We start from the raw sequence: 17,575 nt of genomic DNA, 5'->3' as shown, positions 1-17,575 counted from the left end.
GGAAATATCAGACTTCTTCTCTTGGTAAAGAAATCTCAGGCTTTTACATCCACCAATAACCTGAGTGGTAGCAATTTTTCAAGAAAATTTGAACAAAGCTAATAATTTACAAACAGCAAAGAGAAACAAAAATACCAGACCAGAGGTCCCCATTAGTGTTGGAGAAAGAGATAGACATTAAGGAAGCCCTCAGGGAGCAAAACAAGTAACTTGAAAGTGATCTAAAACCAAATGGTCCCCTCACATGTCTCCTATAGAGTTAAAGCAAATAGAAAAGTATACAAATATTCTCAAACAATTGAGTTATCATAGAATTGTCTTCTAATGTGGACCATAGCATAACACTTTAACACCACAAATAATTACCTAAAAAAGAGAAATAAAGATTTGAGTACAATAGGCTTTCATCAAAATCAAATACTTTAGGACTGTAAAGAGTCATTTGATTTCCAATGAGCAGAGGACAATTGAAAAGGTGAAAAACAGTCATCTATGAACATGAATACAATGTATGTGGCCAAGTCTTGAATCTAGCTAAGGGTGCGTGTTCAGATTGGATATGAAAATTTCGGTTTAAATTTTTGATTTTCGGATTGAAGAAAAGCTTGGATGTGATTAATCAGTTTGGATATTTCGGATTTTCAATTTTGACTTTTGAGCCTTTAAGACTAACCATAACAATTAACAACCTCAATTCACTTAGTAGTTTAGTCGTTAAAATGTATAAATTTCTAAGGTTAACAAAAATTGAGTTCACCCTACCGCCCATGCCGTGTATTAAACTTTACTTATTCATGAATGACATGAGAGTGAGACATGAGAAAGAAGAAAACCCTATATCATATGTGATTTAGTAGAAAATTTCGTATTGGACTTAATACTATAATGGGTAAGGCCATTGGGAACTAATGTGTTGGACATCTGGAAACTGGACTTATTAGTAATAGGCATATATGACATGGGAGGGCTGAATATAAGGTATAAATTTTTTGGATTTTCAAATGAACCATAGTACTAAATCCAGTATTCAATCCGAAATCCATAAATTTTAAAAATAAAATCTGAAATCGAAAACAAATATCCAAAACATTCAGATTTCAGGTTGGCACAAACTGTTAAATATAGTGTATATATTTCTGTATGGAAGGAGATAATTAGCCTTATATTTAACACAAACTATGCCCAACCCTGCTTGAATCAGTAACGTTAACAAGGTTTTCTTGGAATTATGGCCCTAGATTACGGTGTTACCAGACAACAAAATCTATCATGTCATGTTTCTCTTGATGTTGTGAATCCCCTGTTCAATGACTACATAATAATACATAGGATTCCCATGAACAAAAGTTGGAGAAATATTTTGTCCAATAATGTTGAAGAAGCATGGAATGCAGATCAGAAAGATACAAAACCAAATATTCATAAAGATAGGGTATTATTTAACTTGTATAAAGCATATTAAGATAACAGATTCAAACAAGAAGGTGATTTTCATTAAATGTAGAAGTACAAAGGTATTCCAAAGTATGTGCAACATCACAGATAGTAACAAGTTCCTTGATAGTGCAGAAACAGCACCTATTAGTGCAAACCGAAATGTGCCAAGGTAAATGCCAATCGAAGTCGCCAAGACTGAACACCATACATGCTTATACCTTATAAATCAAGACAAAAGAAACCCAAGGAAAAATATTTCCTCACAAATGGAGGCAACAAACTGAAACAATCACAGCATAGAAGGCAATTGCCACCAATTTCTTGCAACAATTGATTTTTCAACATTTCGAAACTTCGATGGGGTTTTAAGGGACTATGGGCAAGAATTTTTAATTCACTTGTGATAGCAAGTTGACCATGGGAAACAATAGTCAACCAAGCCTACGTCGAAATAACACTTCTCATCAAGACTAGACATGAACCGATCAGATGGAAGTGATCGTAGCTTAGCAAGGAATTGATCGAGGAACACAATAGCAGCAAGACCTTAGTGAGTCTAAGAAGGGAATTATTCAAGACCCTGTAGACCAAAAAGATGCTATTCACAGAATCATTTTAATTGCAGCGTGAAGATTCTGAATTTCAATCATTTAACTTTTGATGTTCCCTAAACATTTCCGTAAAGCAACTAAACATGAAAGTGATTGTCCAACCATTTTTTTTTCTGAAAGAAAAGGGTGTGACACTTTATTCAATAGCACATGGATAAATTTTAGATGTCGCCATAAAGAAACAAAGATGAAATTTAGAAATTTAGGTAGTGATTGAGCAATGAAACACATTAGCCAATAATAACCATTACTGAATTCTCATTCTCATCATTGCTTATATCAATAGGTCCAATTTTTGAGACGGAGGGAGTAATAGTTAACTGGAAAAGTACCTTTATGAAAACTATCACCAAATCTTCGTGAATTGTAAGGAATCACTAGAAAAGAACTTCCTTTCTTCTTTTCCGGGACAGAACATTATTAGACCACTTGGTTATAATTATCACTGGTAAGAAGAGGATAACATATTTTTTTCTCTTTTCAATGAGATAAGCATTATTATTCGAATTAACAGACAAGCTTCTGTATGCAAGAAGTATACCCAATTAAAAGGCCCAAAGGAAAAGAGTTTCCGCTGAATATTAGGCTTTACATAGCATTCATCTACTATATTCTTAAACCTATTATTTGAAAGTTCATCCAATTCACAAAGACAGGGTGATTAGATGCCTGCTTCAAGAACGAAATGAATAATCTGAAATTTCCAGAGTATTTTAGGCTTAACATAGCATTCATATCCATATATTCTAATTCTATTAAGTAACTGAAAACTATAACGAAAATAATCTACTCTCTAATCAAATCGAAGATACCAACTCTAGATATACACATACATTTAAGAACCTACTTTTTCAATTCAAAACCCGAAATGTTTAAACATTGGATTAATTAAGACCCAACAACGTTTAAATTTTGGGTTTGTCATTGCATTAACTGAGGCCTCATGGCATAACTTAGTCAGACCTTCAAGTGTTTTGTGCACTTAAGAAGTCTTTCATATAGTGCTCCCTCACAGATCTCGAAGTCAATGTAAGCCTTCCATAGTAGCTCTGGCATATCCAATACAGGTTGGCCAATTTCAAGCTCAAAAACAGCCCTGGCTCTCTCCGTTTCATACAAAGACCTCTCTAACTCAGCGAATTTGCTCCAAGCATAGCAATTTTCTGGTGACCATTCTAAGTACTTCTCATAAAGCTTTCTACAACGATCTATGTTCCCAAAATACAGCTCTATCTCAATGTACTTCTGAAATATCTTGTCTTTAGGAGCCCTTACAATCGCTTCTCCAAGTAGAAGTCGCGCCTTCTTGAGTCTTAACTGCCGAATCTCAAACTGGGCAGCCAACAACCAAATCTTTGAAAATGGGAACTTGTGATGTGGAATCCGCTTAAGACACTCCCTGTAGACATGTCTGGTCCTTTCCATGTCTTGTGCATCGAGCTCTTCATATAATGCATAATTAATCCATAAGTAAATGTATTGCTGCCAATACCGCTTCTCTTCAGAAGGAGGGACATTAGCAATGGCTCTCTGATAAACCTCTCTAATCCTCTCTTTATTTCCAACGCTCTCTTCTCGACGAATATAATCAAACCACGTATCATAGTTACGTGGATTCTTCCTTACTTGAACCTCATATGAAACCTCTTTTTCCCAACTATAGCATCCTCAATCCCTTCCGTATGACCATACTGCCTTTCAAATGCGGCAAACTTTCTGTTTAAATCTTGAGCTCGCCCTTTCTGTATGTGATCAAGTGCAAATTTATATATGTATATTAACCGTTTTCTCTTTTTGTTTGTAATCTAGGTGTTATCTTTAGATGATTTGTTTATTTTATTTTCTAGTTTTATTTGTAATTTTCATTTTGATGATTCTAAAAATCGATTTCATGTTCAAAATGACTTATTTGTAGTATTCATCATTATTTAATTCAACTATTATAAAAAAATCTTGGCATATGATAGCTAATTCTTTAATTTTTTAATACAAGGAAAAACTCACAGTGAGCAAGTGAAAGCACACCTATAATTATTCTAAAATCACTTGTCTTTTTCAAATTTTGTACTTGGTATTGCACTTATCGTTAAAATTATTAGTCTAAATAATCAATTTAAAAAATATAAACAAGGAAAGAGGAAGAGAACAATCTTTTAGTCATAATTAGCAAACACTGGAAAAAGAAGAAGATAAAATTAATTTATTTATCTAGGAGAGCTAAAATACTTCCTTACTTGATCCTCATACTGAAACCTCCTTTTTTCAAGTATGGCATCCTCAATCATACTGTTTTTCAAATGCGACAAACTTGTTGTACAAATCCTGAGCTCGCCCTTTGGTTATGTGATCAAGTGCTAATTTATGTATGCGCCTTGCCCTGTCCGTCTCCTTACACTTTTCCTTAAACTCTGCAAATTCCATAAACAACTGCTCAGCTTCCTCCTCATTATCTGCCAACTTATCCACAGCCCTCTCTGTCTCCCCATTCTTCATCTCAAATTTTGCAAACGTAATCCAAGCAGTAACTTTGGGATGACACAGCACAAATCTCTGGAAAATTTCTCTTGCCCTCTCTGTTTCATTATACCTTAACTCAAACTTAATATAAGACAACCACCCCTGCTGATTCGGCATCCACAGCATCCACCTCTCAAAAATCTGTCTTGCACGGCCCACATTGCCGAGCATCTCTTCCATATGAATATACTTGTACCACAACTGATCAAACCTAGGCAAAAGAGTAACAGCTCGATCCCATACATTACGAGCACGATCGACAAAATTATTTTTCATCTCAAATACGCCATAAATCAACCACATTGTATGGTCATGGCAATCCGTTTCAAGTGCACGTTCCCAGATAGAACGAGCACGGTTCAAGTCGTTTTGTGATTCTTCCCATTCAGCATAATTCACCCACACACTCTTGTTCCTGGGGTCACGGCTAATTAAGTCCTCGAATTCCGTTCGCTTGCGAAGGAGGTAATCAGCTACTACTGCTGGATCAGCCATGTTCTGCCTCTTGACGTTCCCTAGCTTCTCGGAGGATTTGCTCCGACGTGATTTGGATTGGGGCTGGGGTTTTCTTCTTCACCCGCCTAGCTCTAGCAGGCGCGTTTGAAGCAATTGAGTGAATTGATTATTGAATCGTAGAGAAGATGGAAAATACAAACAATTGAAAGGTGACCCAAACAAAAAAAAAATCATATGAGGAGGCTTTATATCTAGGCCTAAAATGTTGTTTAACTATTGTAAATGGTAAAAAAATATTTCACATTCATCTATTGGACTTAAAATGTTCTTGACATCCATCTTTAGGTTTAAAAATGACTTTTCATTAACGAAAAAATGGTATTTTAGGCCGAATAGAAAAATGAGGGGCATTTTTGTATCATTTTCAATAGTTTAAGGGCATTTTAGGCCCTTTTTCGTAATTAAATTTCTGTTAAATAAATTTAATTTATAATTAATTTTAAATAATTAAATTGTAACCAATAGATAGCCGACACGTGTTTAAAAAATTATTTAATTAAAATTATTTTCAATAATTTTTGATTTATAATTAATTTTAAATAATTAAATTCTAACCAATAGATTGCTGCTACGTGTTTAAAAAAATTGTTCAAATTATTTAATTAAAATTCTGTTAATAAATTTTAATTTAAAAATAATTAAATTGTAACCAATAGATGGCCGCCACGTATTTAAGAAAAATATTCAAATTAATTAATTAAAATTATGATAAATAAATTTTAATTTATAATTAATTTTAAATAAATTAAATTGTAACCTATAGATGGCCGCCACGTGTTTTAAAAATTATTCAAATTATTTAATTAAAATTCTATTAAATAAATTTTGATTTATAATTAATTTTTAAATAATTAAATTGTAACCAATAGATGATCGCCACGTGTTTAAAAATATTATTCAAATTATTTAATGAAAAATTCTGTTAAAGGGGCCTAAAATGCCCCCGAACTATTGAAAATGATATAAAAATGTTCTCCATCTATCTATTAAGCCTAAAATGCCCTTTTCTGTTAAAGAAAATGTCAATTTTGGACCTAAAGGTGGATGCCAAAGACATTTTAGGCCCAACAGATGGATGAGGAATATTTTTATACCACTTTTAATAGTTCAAAAACATTTTAGGTCATTTTCTGAACATCAAATAGGAAGTTTTTTCCTATTAGGTTAAGGTAACCTTTTTCCTATTCAGTAACAATTTTTCCCTATTTGGTTAAGGCAACGTTTTTCCTGTTCGGTTTAAGGTAATACTTTGAACTAATAGCAATTATTTTCAATTATACCCTTTATTTCCTATGTGCTAGCAAATAATATCATAATAAATATTCTATTTGGACTTAATACTTTATTTATTTGTGTAATTAAATTCTCTAATTTAATTATCAAACAATAAAATATTTAATCCATTAGCATAGATTGGAACACTCGTTAATGTGAATGCGTTTCCATAGGTTCATTACTAAGCCGATCGTAAATTGATCATATTAATATACCAATCAAGGGTGACATCTAGCAACACTCATTAACGACTAATGTAAGATAATTTTAATTTTTGATATATATATATAAGTGCGCGTGTGTGTTTGTTTTCTGCCCAATTAAAAAAAAATAATGTTGAAGTATCCAATCATCTACCTTAAATAAGCCATTTGTGTTCACATCTCATAGTGAATACTCATTGTGCCTTGAAAAAACAAATGACCATTTGTGTTGGCATCTCATGGTGAACAAGTTTTCTACTTGAATGAAATGGTGAAATGGTCGAGAAAGATTGACTTGTTATAGGAATGTGTGTGCATGCATGCGTGTGCTTTGATATAGGGGAGGGAAAACTGAAAAACCACCTTATATGTTACTAGTTTAGCGTATCAATTTACATATCAATTTCCACAATAAGAAAATTTATTAGATGTTGATATTTTTGTCTTTTTTTATTTTATTTCCCTTTTTAAAAATTGAATATAATTAAAGAGAGGTAAAAATGTCCTCAAAAAAAGGAAAGAAAAACGCAGCCCTTTTTTTCCATAGTAAAAATAGATAATATTTGGGAAAAGGGTCAAAATACCCCTCAACTTTTATTTATTAATTGATTTTACCCTTACCGTTAAAGTAAAGTTATTTTTACCCTCGCCGTTTACAAACTTGTTACCCGTATTCCTTCATTGAATGGAAAGTCCCAAATTAACTAAAATTACCAATTTCGATTAAAATTACCCAATTTCCACTTTTAATCCAAATCCGGCTCACTAAACTAAATAAACTCATACCAAATTAAAAAATCCCAAACCCATAACTCTATCTTCTTTATCTCTGTCACTATCCAAAATGAGCCGTGAGTGGCACCCACCATTAACCTCCTAGGTGGGAGAACCAACGATGTGAACCCCAACTTATAATGTATAACAACAACGCGGAAGCTCAAACTTATAAAGTAAGAATTAACAATCCACAAGAGTTTACTACATAACGTTTCCCAAAATCTGAAAGTCATCACATGAAGGAAATCTAAATTCTAAAACTAAGTCTGAAAGTATCAAACACCAAAATAAACAAATAACAAAATGTATCCGACGCTGAGTTCAATCAAGCTAAGAACTAGTCGACCGAGTTGATCCCAAATTCGCTTTTGTGCCTTTTGCATCACACCGCCAAGGAGAAGGACGTCCTTCCTCAAATTACTCATTTTTGTACTTGCTTTTTGATTTTCCATTCTCAAGCACTTGCAGCGGCTGGCTGAAGAAAGCGTAATAGCTCACTGGTCTAGCTCCATGGCACCGAAAATGTATCAGGGCTCAAGTGATTCACCGAAGCGACGAGACCTTGAAAGCTGCTTTTTCAAGTGTCAGTAGCGGAACGTTCTGTCAATCGGGGAAGGTTTTTGGTGACAAGACCTGGAGATATCAGAAGTGAGAATGCTGACATGAGTAACGAAAAATCTTGTGAAAAACACGATCGCCTGCCAGTGGAAGGTTTTCTGCGTTCAGTCAATCTACGCAGAGTGAATCGGTCCCTAAGGAACCCCCGAAAGGGCTGCCGTCCGATGGGTACACGAAAGTGACGAAGTTGCTTTGACTACAAAACTAAAGACACCATGCCATAATCGAGAAAATCTATCACGAGCTAGAAGGATAGATCACCCTGAAATCCGATGATCTTGAGACTGACTAGAGCTGAGGTCGAGTTGAAGTCGGTGGAACACTCGCTGCACTCCACAAAATAAAACAAGAAAAAATACAAGTAGGGGTCAGTACAGGACAACATGTACTGAGTAGATATCATCGGCTGACTCAAAATAGAAATCAATATGCACAAAGTAGTAGCGAGAAATCAACCATAGCACTAAACAAGTGGCAACCAACAAGATCAAGTGACAACAAAATGAATAATTTCATAACCAGTCAATAACATCGAGATCACACATGAGGACTCATGCCTCCATATCACACTCTTTTGAAAAATGAGTTTTGGAGATTGGGTAGTATTAAGTCATTTTAATTTGTTTTTCTTTAATATTACCGTGCCAGAATGTGACACCCGATCCAAATATACCATGTCGGAACGTGACACCCGATCCAAATATATCGTGTCGGACATGACACCCAATCTAAATATATTGTGTTGGAACGTGACACTTCATCCAAATATACCGTGTCGGAACGTGACACCCGATTCAAATATAATTAATTTATCATGTCTTCATAATTACATTCCACTTCATTAACAATATTTCACCAACCCTTCTTTATTCAAGGCACCATTTTTGATAGGGCAAGTTCAAGATTATGGATTTCACGGTCTCAGAATTTCAGACCAATCACAATAACATATCAACCATCCAAACCACAACAATTAAATGCGTATTAAACTTCACACATTACTCAATGAATATCGATCACTATGAAGAGTCTATCTATGATATAGAATAAAAACCATAACCTACTTCAACCGAAGAACCAAAGTCAAGCAAGCTAATTCTCCAATGCTTTTGCTTTCCTCAATGCCTCAAAATATTTTCAATCTATCAAATATATAATATTTATAAGTAAACTAGTCCGTGGACACCAATATTATTTATATATTTAACCTAGACCCAATAAACTCAACTCTATAATCAATTCCCTAAAACTCAAGCATAGGGTTAAGTCTTAATTCCTCCAATATCATAACTCTAATGGTATTCATATCATATAACACACTAACGCAAAAGTAACAATCCTGTATAAATCTAATGTCTAATTAACAAAATTATATACTTTAGAACATACGTATATAATATAATATTAATAAATAACTATTCAATTTAATGACTATTCCTACATTACTACTGTAACACTATAACTCCAATCATTACCAATCAACACTCAAATAACCTAGTAAAATAATCACCTTGTAAATATATTGTTTAACATATCTATGTCTATCACATACACCATATACAGTACTATAAAAAAAACATAATCCCTCATAACAACTATACTTACACACTGCACACTCTTTCACCCAATCAATAACCATATCTCATTATAATCTCACGCCCTTCATATTTAATAAACACATCTGTCCCCCACATAAAATTGATAACTTCAATTGCCAATTGTCTTACCTGTAGCAGTGCAAACGGAAAGTGCCGCAAGTAAGTTTTCGTTCTCTTCCTTCGTTTCTTTTCTTTTACAAATTAGGATAATTAATTATGAACCAATAAATAAATAAATAATGGTTAAATTCCACAACTTATTTTAATAAATATAGATAAGTGGTATAATATATTAATTAAATTATCACTTTAGCCCACCAACTAAATTAATTATCTAAAATCACCCTTCAATTAAATAATTATAGTTATTGAATAGTCTAAAATACCCATTAAGAATTTATGGAATGAGTCTTTTATGAAATAAAAAGCTTTAGTTCTCAAAATGACCTAATGGGTCGTTACAATCTCCTTCCTCCATTGAAATTCATCATTGATTAATAGATACTGCAACGATAGAAATAAAAGCTTGTTTATAGTACAAGCTATTGATAATACATTAATTTTTGAAATAATTTATAGTACAAGCTATTGTTTGGGGGAGGAAGCACCATAACTAAAGTTTGATATGACAATTAGTATGAAAATAAATTGGACACGAGAATTTTACGTGGAAACTCCTCTAACTGATAGAGGGGAAAAACTACGGGGTAGAAGAATCTCATTATTAAAATATGGGAGTACACTGCTCTCAAATACAAGGAGAAAACAACAATTAACACTTCTCTTGTAAAAGGAACAATTACTAAAGAGGACACTCATGACTACAATATTTATCTTGGTGTATAACTCTCTTTGTATTCTTACTCTGTCTTTCTGGGATGATTTAAATGAGGGCAAGAGGTCCTCTATTTATAGGAAACTAGAAACGCGTAAAATCCGTGTATTGAACCTCCCTTTTTGACTACACGTTCAAAACGTGTTTTGTTCTTTTTTGACTACGCGTTCATAACGCGTTTTGAATATCTTTCATTCTCCCACTTGAAGATTTAATTGAGAATCAATTAAGTCTTCACACCATTTTTTCTACCCAATTACTGTAATGTTACGTTTCTGCTAGGCCAATAGAAGATCGACACCGTATAAACTTGTTACTGTTGATCGGCTTCGTAAACATATCTGTCAGGTTGTCATTGGTGTGAATTTTCTGAATATCCACACTGCCTTCTTCCACCTTCTCACGAACAAAGTGATACTGAACTCGTATGTGCTTTGTCCTTGAATGAAATGTCGGATTCTTTGCAAGATGCAAAGCTCTCTGACTGTCATAAAATAGAGCAACTATAACACCCCAGATATTTTTTTTTGCCAAAACTCTAGACGTTCTTCTTGTGCGTGTAGGATCAAACTAGATGACTTGTAATTTTATATATGAGTTAGGATCAATTCCTAAATATTTGAAGTGTATTAGATATGTTTTAAGATTATAAGGGATCTCTAACACCAAGCCAAGTCTAAGTAGTTTCTATCGATTAAGTTTTCAAATGAGTTTGTATAAGGGTAAACTTCAAATGACCATAACTTTCGTTATAATAATAGTTATGCATTCTATGACCTATCAAATTAAAGGTCTTTGAGTCTTCTTTCCAACGCCATCAAAATTGTATTTTTTGGAGTTCGGAATCAAAGGTTATGGCCATTTTACTTTAGACTATCACTGCAGGGATTTTAGCCCATTTTTCAGATTTTTGATGAAGGGCAATTTAGACATTTCCCCCAAACATTTATACACGGACTTGAAACATTTTTGGGGTCAAATTCTGCAAATTTTCGCTTCCAAATAACCTAACTTTCACCCTCTTCTCTCTCAATTCATCTTCAACAAGATTTTCCCTCAAAATAATTCAAGGATTCAAGCTTCCCCATTGAATACCTAACATTAAGGTTTCTTCAAAAATTATACTAAGGTATGTAAGGCTACTAAAAACATGGATTGAATTCATCATGTGCCCTACGTCTTCTTTGAGATTGAATGTTCATAGGAATTGGATTTTCTTGATAGATTTATGTCCTAATGGGTTTATACATCTATTAACTTGATTTTGTTACGTTGATAATGATAAGTTGAGAAATTGATAAATGCTTCATGTTTGATATGAGTTGATTGATATGAGTTGTTATACATATTTTGTTATGTCCAAGAGTTGATTGATATGGGTTGTTAGACATATTTTGAATGTTCATAGAAATTGGGTTTTCTTGATAGATTTATGTCCTAATGGGTTTATACATCTATTAACTTGATTTTGTTATGTTGATAATGATAAGTTGAGAAATTGATAAATGTTTCATGTTTGATATGAGTTGATTGATATGAGTTGTTATACATACTTTGTTAGGTCCAAGAGTTGATTGATATGGGTTGTTAGACATATTTTGAATGTTCATAGGAATTGGGTTTTCTTGATAGATTTATGTCCTAATGGGTTTATACATCTATTAACTTGATTTTGTTATGTTGATATTGATAAGTTGAGAAATTGATAAATGCTTCATGTTTGATATGGGTTGATTGATATGAGTTGTTATACATATTTTGTTATGTCTAAGAGTTGATTGATATGGGTTATTAGACATATTTTGAATGTTCATAGGAATTGGGTTTTCTTGATAGATTTATGTTCTAATGGGTTTATACATCTATTAACTTGATTTTGTTATGTTGATATTGATAAGTTGAGAAATTGATAGATGCTTCAAGTTTGATATGGGTTGATTGATATGAGTTGTTATACATATTTTGTTATGTCTAAGAGTTGATTGATATGAGTTGTTAAACATATTTTTGTTATAAACTTAAATATTTGAGTATTCTAAATTGTTGAGTTAAAGTCTTGGTGAGTCATGATTTAGCCCCAAAAGATTGGCTAAATAAATGGAGAAATGATTGGATAGAATTAAATGTTATCATAAATTGTCTTGAGGTTGAAATTGTGGGTTTTTATGTATAATAAAAATAATATTGCTTTCAAAGTAAAAATGGGGTATTCTTCATATATGAGTATAAATGATTGTTTGAGAAGGAGTTTTAAATAAATGATTTGTGAATATTTTTGCATAAATTATTTATACACTATTTTGAGTTTAAAGAATGATTATTTTTATCTTTAATTTAAAAAAAGTTTAAGCATGAGTTGAGTTTGAAAAGTCTCTTAATTATTTTTGAACATGAGTATTTTGAGTATAAACGAGTTGAGTATTTTTACATAAAAAATATCTATTTTGAGTTTGAGTTGAGGAGTTGAAATTATGTTTTAAATGCATCTAATATTTTCTGCATTCATTGAGTTGAGATAGTATCAAATTCAAAAAGAAAAGTTTGATGATTGAGATGAGTTGATTGTGAAAAAAGGTCCAATGAGACCATATTGAATGAGTTTTGAAAAGAGACCAATGAGACTAAATGAGTTGATTTGAAAATAAGTTCTAAGAGACTAAATGAGTATTTTGAGTATTTTACTCACTTGATAGATATGAGCATATTGAGTCTTGGGAGGAGTATTGAGCACCGAATTGGGTAAGAGTATAGTCCATACTCGAACCAATAACTATGTCGCCAAACGTAGAAAAGGATTAGACCGTTAAAGTCGGATGTTTCCTAAATTACTGTCCTGACATAATAGGACTTGATTGGTTACGGATCCATGATTGTTGATTCGTTCTTACCCTGGCATGGTATGAGTGCACATGGAAACAACGTCGGCTTGTTGTACTATCACTTGCTCATATGATGATGGTTGTCGGTTAGAGAAACTCCCAATTGAGTGGATTGTGCTTGATATGATTGGTTTGATTGAGATTGTATCTGATTGAGTTGAATTGTAAAACATTGCTAAATTCTAATTTGCATATCTATTGAATTGAGTCCTTTGACTTTATTATTGAGTTGATTGTACATGATTGGATTGGATGGTATGTGATTGGATTGTAAACGATTGGATAGGATTGAATTGGATTGTACAAGATTGGATTGGATTGAATATGATTGGATTGGATCGGATGGTATGTGATCGAATTGTAAATGATTAGATTGAATTTGATTGTACATGATTGGATTAGATTATATGTGATTGGATTGGATCGGATTGTATATGATTGGATTGGATCGGATTGTATATGATTGGATTGGATCGGATTGTATATGATTGAATTGGATCGGATTGTATATGGTTGGATTAGATCAGATTGTATATGATTGGATTGGATCGGATTGTATATGGTTGGATTGGATTGTATATGATTGATCTCTGTCTAAACTGTGCTCTTACGTTAGAATTATGACACCTTGATTGAGTAACTCTTATCTTTATGACTTGAGACATTTGAATCGGTATTGTTTCATTTTGCCATATTACATACTCGTACATTCCATGTACTGACGTCCATTTGGACCTGCATCATTTCATGATATAGAGACAGGTTTAAGAGATCATCAATAGGCGCACTGTTGAGGATCTGTTCGCACTCAGCTTATTGGTAAGTCCTCCACTACATTCGAAGGATACCACTTAAGTTATTCTTGCGTCGAGTTAGTCTTTTCATTCTGATTTGAAGTAGCCATGAACCTGTCATTGGTACCAATTAGATAGTAGTGATAGAGGCTTGATAGACTAGATAGTGATAGGTCAATTGAGTATTTTATTTTTTTGAATTATTCTCGTCAAACTCTTTTAATGACATAGATTAAAGATCGATTTGTTGGCCCATGGCCTTTCTTCATTGAGTTAGATTTGTGATTTGAGTTGCCCACTAAATTATTTCCTTATTTTTAAGCCTTCCACTGATTGATTGAATGAACGGATGTGTGATCAGGTCAAGTGGTTCGCTTGGAAGCCAGAAATAATTTTTGAGTGTCGGCCACATCTAGGGTACCCTCCCGGGGCGTGACAGCAACCTTCTCTTGTTTGTGCCCGAGCTCCTCTAGTAAGATCTGCATCCATATTACCTCTTTGCTAGCTTGTGTAGCTGCTACATATTCTGCTTCCGTCGTAGATATAGCCACGATAGATTGCAGTTTTGAAACCCAGCTTACAACTCCTCCAGCAAGATTAAACACATAACTTGTGGTGGACTTACTTTTATCAAGATCACCTGCATAATCTCAATCAACATAACCTTTAACAGTAAAGTCTGATCCTCCATAACACATTGCAACATCTGAGGTACCCTTGATGTATCTTAGGATCCTCTTAACAGTATTCCAATGCTCTCTACCAGGATTAGCCATGTATCGACTGATCGCTCTCACTGCTTATGCAATGTCAGGTCTTATACATACCATGACGAACATTAAACTTTCCACTGCTGATGCATACGGTACTCGATGAAATCTCTGAAAGGCGATCCCCTTAAGGTGGATGTAAAGGAGCCAGAGGTTCCAGGTTCGATACCCCGTAGCGCTGCAGCGTGAAGAGGGATGAAGGTGCGAACTGGCTGACCCTGGCATAGACAATACCTGAATATGTGAGCCCTGAGAAGGGGGTCGTCACAGGTTTGTAGCAAGTTTTTCCTCTTTCATCACTACAAGCGCTCCTTTGGATATTCTCATGACTCCACCATGAGTCTTATATGAACATCCATTATCATCTAGTTGTCCTAAAGACAATAGATTCTTCTTCAAGTCTTTTACATGTCGTACCTTCTGGATGGTGTGAACCGTGCCATCATACATCTTTATTTTGATGGACCCAATACCAATAACATCCAAAGCATGATCGTTTCCCATGAACACAAACCCTCCTGAGATAGGATTATATTGATGGAACCATTCTCTCCTGAAAGTCATGTGCCATGTTGCTCTTGTATCCATGATCCAGACATCAGCGAAACGTTTTCTGCCTTCATTATTTGATATTGCCTCACTACATAAAATATCGCCATCATTCGAGGTACATGCAACACTCCCTTGAGCATTTGATGGCTCAGGGTGTTCACTCTTCTTCTTAAACCGACAATCTTTCTTGAACCGACAATCTTTTTTGAAGTGCCCTTTCTTGCCACAGTTGTAGCACTTGATATTCTTCTTACTTTTTGATTGAGATCTGTCATGATTGTGACTCCCACTGGGGCCATGTTCCGTTGGTCTTCCTCTCATCATCATAAAAGCTTCAGCTTGCTGCGAACTTGATTGTCTGTCTTTCTTGTTTTTGCGTCGATTTTCTTCTTCCAAGACAGCGACTGCAATTTCATCGAAAACTAGACTTTCTGCATTGTTCGTCAGGTTGATGATGAGTTGATCATATGAGTCAGGCAGATTTTGAAGTAGAAGCTCCGCACGTTTAGTCCCCTCTATTTTTCAACCCATTGTTGTAAGTTGCAAAAATAAAGTATTTAAAGTATTGATGTGTTCAGTAACCAAACATGGACTCTGTCATTCGAAGAATATACAATCTTCTTTTTAAGAAAATTTTATTATGAAAAGACTTGGCCTCATACAACCCTGTAAAAGTATCCCATATTTCCTTCGCCGTCAGTTTTTCCGCCACACTAGACAACACTTGATCAGCCAGTGCCAAGTGTAGATCAGCATCTGCGTTGCTGTCTATATCGTTCCACTTGCTGTCATCAACAAAGTATGTGGGCCTGCCTTCAATTGCAGCTAAGCAATTGTCTTTTCTCAATATCGCTTTTATTTTTATTTTCCACAATGAGAGATTAGTCCCATTGAATTTTTCAACATCAAACTTTGTTGTACTCGACATTGTTATTTGCTTCGCACCCTTCTAGATCATTTCTGAATATTTTTGCGAACAATCGTGACAAACTGTATCGTCAACAAAATTACTATTCACGTGAATAGTACTATTCACGTGAATAGTACTATTCACGTGAATTTTACTATTCACGAATAGTATTTTCGCATAAAACAGACAAAATAACCGAGAGCTCTGATACCACTGTTGGGGGGAGGAAGCACCACAACTAAAGTTTGATATGATAAAAATAAATTGGACACGAGAATTTTACGTGGAAACTTCTCTAACTGATAGAGGGGAAAAACCACGGGGTAGAAGGATCTCACTATTAAAATATGGAGTACACAGCTCTCAAATACAAGGAGAAAACAATAATTAATACTTCTCTCTTGTAAAAGGAACAACTACTAAAGAGGACACTCAAGACTACAATATTTATCTTGGTGTATAACTCTCTTTGTATTCTTACTCTCTCTTTCTGGGATGATCTAAATGAGGGCAAGAGGTCTTCTATTTATAGGAAACTAGAAACGCGTAAAATCCGCGTATTGAACCTCCTTTTTTGACTATGCATTCAAAACGCGTTTTGTTCCTTTTTTGACTACGCGTTCAAAACGGGTTTTGTTGACTACGCGTTTTGACTATCTTGCACCAAGAAATATGATATTCTTAATTATAAATGTATCACATAACAACACAATTCAGAAAAAAAAACATTGAAATCAACCCAAATTTCTTTCAATTCTCAAAAGGGCTGGCTTAGTAACACAACCGGTGCACTAGAATCTTGAACTTATGTTGAAGAGTTCCTAAAATTGATGATAATCACGACTTCACATATATTTCAAAATTGAAATTAGACAATATAGAACTGTTTCAAAATTCAGTTGCAAAATGTGAGTTTATTTTTTGAGTTAAATTGATTGCACTTAAACTTGTCATGCATTTGCTAGATAAAATATAAATGTTCTTGAGATAAAATTTTCTTGTTTACTTGTCAAACACTAAAAAATAATTCATTCGTCAAATAATATTTGTCCACTATTGACTTTGCACAACTTTTAAAAAACTATAAATAGAAGGCTAATTTTACTATATCATTCTTTGAATATAATAAATACAATGTCTTGAAAATGTATTAAGGATATGACTACTAATTAATAATAAGGGTAAATTAGGAACTAAGTTAAAATTATCTCTTGATTTCATAAATTGAGCAAGTATTGTTGGACATTTATTTTTAATACAATAAACAAGTAAAGATAAACGGA

The 17,575-nt window shown here is 33.8% G+C and overlaps 1 pseudogene; it reads right to left on the bottom strand.

Moving 5' to 3' along the window:
* Positions 1-2,917: 2,917 nt before the first annotated feature.
* LOC129894557 (uncharacterized) lies at positions 2,918-5,175 on the bottom strand (annotated as a pseudogene).
* Between the last annotated feature and the right edge of the window lie 12,400 nt (positions 5,176-17,575).

Source organism: Solanum dulcamara, chromosome 7, assembly GCF_947179165.1.
Source record: "Solanum dulcamara chromosome 7, daSolDulc1.2, whole genome shotgun sequence".
In the NCBI taxonomy this organism is placed as follows: Eukaryota; Viridiplantae; Streptophyta; class Magnoliopsida; order Solanales; family Solanaceae; genus Solanum; species Solanum dulcamara.
Note: the sequence above shows the minus strand (reverse complement) of the source record. Positions and strands in the feature narration are given on the sequence as shown.